At 34.9% G+C, this 6,000-nt stretch overlaps 1 protein-coding gene across 2 annotated transcripts in view; it reads right to left on the reverse strand.

Annotated features, from left to right (window-relative positions):
* The window catches only part of LOC123563548 (TNFAIP3-interacting protein 1-like), a 49,988-nt gene extending 44,260 nt beyond the window's left edge, over positions 1-5,728 (reverse strand). Inside the window, exons 1-3 of one of the 2 annotated variants that reach the window (XM_045356399.2) lie at positions 5,627-5,728; positions 3,129-3,180; positions 1,961-2,045 (exon numbers count right to left, since the gene is read on the reverse strand). The gene's annotated coding sequence lies outside the window, so the exon portion shown is untranslated. Of the gene's footprint in view, positions 1-1,960; positions 2,046-3,128; positions 3,181-3,651; positions 3,783-5,626 lie in introns of those variants that run through there. The other variant, XM_045356401.2, reaches the window with a different exon arrangement.
* Positions 5,729-6,000: the final 272 nt, after the last annotated feature.

Below are 6,000 nucleotides of genomic sequence, written 5' to 3' on the forward strand. Positions count from 1 at the left end.
GATTATGAAACCGGCGGAGCGGGTTGAATTCCCAGTCAGGGCCGGAATTTCCAGAGATAATGTGTCTCTCATCCACCCAGTTAAGACTTTACGTGTATCGGTGCGTTTTACCAGACCCGTAAACGAACGTATGCGTGTAAACTCGTTGAAACAATTGAAATTAATTAGAAGAACTAACCATCGAGACCGGGTGAAAACTACTCGTATCTGTTTCGATTTTCGCCTATCAATGCTGTTTCAACCTGGGATGTTGCTAACATAAAGATAATTTTATACTGATTTTAATGTTATTGACATTTTTATCATCATCATCATCATCATCATCTTGGACTGGTCCGTTGTAGGATCAATGGTAAGATTAACTGCCCTAAACTGTATTACTTATATACTGTTGAAAACAGGCGCTTTGAATCCAACAAACAAACATAATATTCATCAAAACCATTCTACAGGGTGCCAAACTTTGAGAAAATTGCAGTAACAGGTGTAATATGATCACTACAGATTGTCAATAAATGGTGGTTATTTGTACCAAAATATTTGGAAATCTGACTAGAGCGAGTTATGATCCGGACACAAACGTATACCGGTATATTACAACAAAATAACTGAAAGCTGTGACCTTGATCTTGGATATAGCAAAATGGATCATAATCGCAACAAACCTTCTATCCATGCTGATCATTTGTACCAAATAATTTGAAAATCTGACTATGCATGTGCAAATTATACCAAGGACAAGAACCTATTTATATAACTGCACGAACGCTATTTCACGGTGGGATTATAATTAAAGAAGGCCTATTAGCTTATAAGCGGGCTCATTGAGGTGAGGGTGATTAAAAACTAAGGTGTATTATCTTAGAATCTCATAAACATTAGTTCGCAGCATGCACAAGGTCGGGCCCTCCTAGACTTAAGGCTAACGACTCCGTCCATGACAAGTTGTATATAATTTGTCCCAGAACATAGCAACTTCCTGTTTGTCACCCACTTGAAACAGCTCTGGATACCGAAAGATAGCTGCAAATGTATATCGCCACCGAGTTCGAACCAGTGACCTGAGCATGTGGGTCTACATTTCAGCTTGTCGAGGAAACAGTAGAAGTAGATGAAGTTGTAATCATATTATAGTGGTAGTGGCAGTAGATGCAGAATAAAAAATAATAATTGAGCCGCGTCACGGGAAAATTGGCATTCGGATATTTTCGTGAATTTCCGGAAAGTCTATATTTAGGCTGACCTGTGCATTTATGCATCTGAATTAGGGTCCGAAAACTTCAAATTCAGGTAGAATAAGCCTTCTTTGAAATAACAGCGAACGGTGTGTGCCATGATCAGACTGCGCGGATGCGCAGGCAGATCTGGGCCTACACTGGTTGCAAAGCCTCGAAGATTCCCAAAGGCCCATTTTCTCATGATGCGGCTCAAATAATTTTATGACGTCAGTGATGTCAACGACGACGACGCTAACTTGTGATGGTGCTTATAGCAGTCATTTAATGATGTTGCGATGACTACCAACTGATTGAACATTTGCAGTGTGAAACTCAACATGATACATATTTGCTTCTCATGTCAACCCCCATGTTGGCCAAACACATTCGTAACACATTTTACCTGTTACGAATGCGATCGCATACGTACGAAATCTGTTACAAATGCGATCTGTTACGAATGTGGTCCTACATAGCACTATCAATGTTTCGATTGAAAAAAAAATGGCATAAATCTAGCCTGTCTTCTTAACCATTATGATGCTGAACACGATTGATTTAGTGTAGGTCATGATCAGCCTGCACATCCGTGCAGTCGGAGCATGATCTGCACTGTTCGCCATTCAGTCAGTATCTTTTTAGTAAGCACCCCTTTAAACAGTAAATGGTACTGTCTAAAATGAACGATGGACAAGTTCATCACAGAAATTTAGCAGGGTAAGGGTTAAATGTATCGTACTTACCGTCAATTAAGTCATCACTGCTATCCTCTCTTTAATAGAGCAGTTGCAGCAATAGTGTTCTTGTAGTTTTTTAGTTTTTAACATCCTGAAGACAAGATAAACTTAAATGGTACTCAGTACAGTATAATCATTGACTTATACGCAGTTATTATTAAATTATCTCATTGATTTTCGTTTTGCATAAAACATCATAGTTCCTGTCAAAACAACGGGTGAGACGGACTCGATATCTTTAACACAAAATAAACAGGACTTATATTTGCTGTTTTCTTGGACGACTTACGTATCTGAGTGAAAACGTCGGCCGGAATTCTAACTTCACTATAATTATGTTTTGATTATGTATCTATTCACTTCCGTGTTTGGAAAAAGGAACGGTCCTGATTTACACCAAGGATGTTATAACACCAGTGGAAATATTACAACGTCCTTCATGTAATAAGCAGCTCAGATAAATGTATTGATATGATATATTCAAATATTCAAAGTGGAAAAAAAACATAATCTAAGCCGGAAATGCCACATTCAAACAAAGCAGTTGATCATACAGCACTAGAAATGACGATGAATGTTGAATGCAAACACATCTGCTGGGTTCTTGAAAGAACTGCAAACAAAATTTATCATTTCGCTTGATAATGAAGAAACTCCAGAAACACGAAATGCTGTTCAGACGTAATACGAATAGCAAGATAGATAAAAAAAGATCATCATCCTACTTTTTATTGTTTGACCGACTTCAGTCTAACAGTAGAGGGAGACCCCGTTTGCCGCTTAGACAAGGACACGTGGCAAGAAGCATTGACCTTTCGCAAGCCAACATGGTGGTTAATTGCGTTAGACCTTGAAATGTTAAAGACTTATGCCAGTGGGTGATACAAGAACTGAAATATTCAGTTATCCAAACAAAAAAAGTATGATTCAATCTTATGACTAAAAAAAAAAGCAACAACACTTTTAGGAAATGAAAACAAAACTTTTTCAGCCTATATTTCAATAATTTACTTTTATTTACTAGGACTACTAATATTGTCAGTGAGACAAACTGCTTCCCTTTCATTCAAGTATATATTATGGTATTGAGGATAGTCTAATGACCAAATATATTTGCAACATGCAATAAAAATGTTAACACTTTCTTCAGCTACAAAAAATCAAAACAACTCACCTCGATCATTTTGCATCGTCATTCTAGTCTCTCAAGATAATGAAATCGCTACCTGAAAATGTGATGGTCAACAATTTTAGTGCATGCGTTTTCAGAAAATCTCATCTAGCGCTTACACAATAGCGCTGAAACGAAACCAGAAATGCCGAGCCGCAATCACAAGACTGGCATCAGTCCTTAGAATCCTCTTTGCCGTGAACGTTTTAATAGCACTTCCAGGATTTTATAATACGTAGAGAATCAGGTTCAATGTTAGTATGAATAAATAAATAAATAAATATATATCAATTTAGATCATATTCATCAATCTATTAAGTCTGTTCGAAGTTACATGCATTTGACTTTCCCTAAAACGTACGTCCATTATTCAAGTAATTTTTAAAGCATTTTATCTGCATTTACCTATTTACTTACTTTCGACAATCTCCTGTGATTTATATGCAAATACATTCGATTACCAATCTAATTTGCATTTGTATACAATTCATTATTAACAAAATTAATGTAGATCGATTTATCATACCTGTAATGCTCCAGATTATTCGCAAAATATTTATGTTGTCTCTTTAACAAGTTAAAATTTTAACTCTAGATAAAATAAAGATTCGGCTACATAATCCATATACCTATATCCTGAAGAACATATATGAAATTAGCTTATGATCTAAAGCGAAAGTAGAAAATTGAATTAATGTTGGTAGGTATACCACTATACAGGTAAATTCATCAGATATATTTATAGGCGAAATAAATAATACACAGTTTTTACTGCGACGTACTTTTGGAATTTATTATGCGTATCATAAATGCGTAATATGATACGCATTTTTCACATTCTAAAGCAAAATGAAATGGGCCTTACAATATTTCTGTAAATTCATTTGATTTCTTTATCTTTTTCACCCTTCTCTGTAGTGAAATGGCTTTTACTAACATTTTATCGAAACAAGAAATAGTCTTTCGCTTTCTTTTTGCAATTCACGGCATCTACTCGCTCTGCTTCCTTTTTGTGTAACAATACTCAAACACCTTGTTTATAAATTCTCTGATCATTGATATGAATATAAATGCACGTAAACGTAGACCTACTTCCGTAAACAAAAGGTTTCAATGTAATGAAACGAGTCTAATTAAAACAACACGTATTACTTCCTGGCAAAACATATTCGGGGATTTCAGTTATAATTACATTACATATAAAAGTATCCTTATATGGTAAAGAATAGTTAAGGTCCTTGATTTTTTTCACTTTCCGTAAACGGGCATGCAACCTGATAAATATACTAGTATTACATTTACTTTTACTAAGAAGTAATTTCGTCTGTCAACACGAAAAAAAACTTTCCATTTAAAGATATAATTACATTACAGATAAAATTATCCTTATAAGGTAAGGAATACTTAAGGTCTTTGATTTGAAACAAGTGAATTCAACTGAAACATACATCACATTTACATTTAAGACACGGGATATTTCGTCTGTCATCACGAAAAAACTGTTTATTTAAACTGATTTTCCCAGACATTAGAATGCATATTGTCAAATGAGCTCAGGTTTTGATTTATACTGCAACACAACGTATATGACGAGTTGTATATTAGGAAATACGATGAGATAATATGTGATTCTACTTATTACTTTACTTTTAGTGATATTGCAGCAGGAAGACCCGTTGGTAGGATGGGAGAATCATTATTTCCATAATATTTACATTTTCGCTACAATATAGTCGTACGTTACACTTAACTCGCAGTCTGGATACTGGCCAATGATGAATAGCATTTGAGGAATGTCCTTACATTGTACATGGTCCTGACAGATGACAGGTCCGCCTCGGGATTATGGCTTTCTTCTTGTTTCCTATCAACAGTTTTATCTTATAGAGTCCCTCTCCTGATCTCATTATGAGGAATGTTAGAATCACCCCCACTAATTCTACTGACATGTTTACAAAAATATACTACAATCCAAAACAAAACTGGTTTTCTTTCGTTATTAATTTCAAACAGTATATTCAAAGCTGACAACAAAGATTAACAGTAACACGGCATTAATTTTATTTCGTCTGAAGTTATAAAAACAAACCTAAAAATTTTACCACAGAATATGTATTGTTAAATATTCCATATTTTATTAATCCAAGATTAAGCCATTTTTTTAATGGAATAAAAAAATCCAAACGTATATAACAACTTCTTTAGCAACAATGAGCACCTGTTACTAGGAACACATGGAAACAAGATTCTTATAAATTTTACTAACCTAGCAACGAGTAATTGACAACATGTGACATAAAAAGTATTGATTTCGCTATTGAATTCACATATAAAATGGCAGTAACCCAGGACGTTATTACCTGGTGTTAAAAATATTCTGATAACAAAATATTCCATTGTCGTTTTTCGTTATAACTTTATATATACACAAAAATATTAGTAATACTTGTTTTTATGTTCTTTTTATAAAATTCCTTAGTGAAAAAGTAAAAACAACATACCTTTTGCGAATTTTAAATCAGTAGTTGTTCACGTAAGCTTGTGTAATTGTAAATGATTTATTTTTCTTCCTGAATGCTTTGCAAACATTAGCGGAGAAGGGAAACAAATTAATTTTGTGGTTTTATGTCATGCAACGTTATTGTTTGAATATTACGTTTTATAGGAGATGAAGACTGGAATAGCAGCAAATGATACGCCCAGTGGTTAGCAGGTTGGACTACAACGCTAGCGATCCGGCAGATACCCGAGAAGCGTTCAGTGTTTCAAGCGATGTCGGCCGAGACAGGATGCTCGGGAGGTCAACCTCCGCGCAAGAATTGAGAACAGCAAATGCAATATTTTCAATTTTAAAACAAATCGGGCCACCAAAAGG

Source organism: Mercenaria mercenaria, chromosome 2, assembly GCF_021730395.1.
Source record: "Mercenaria mercenaria strain notata chromosome 2, MADL_Memer_1, whole genome shotgun sequence".
Classification (NCBI taxonomy): Eukaryota; Metazoa; Mollusca; class Bivalvia; order Venerida; family Veneridae; genus Mercenaria; species Mercenaria mercenaria.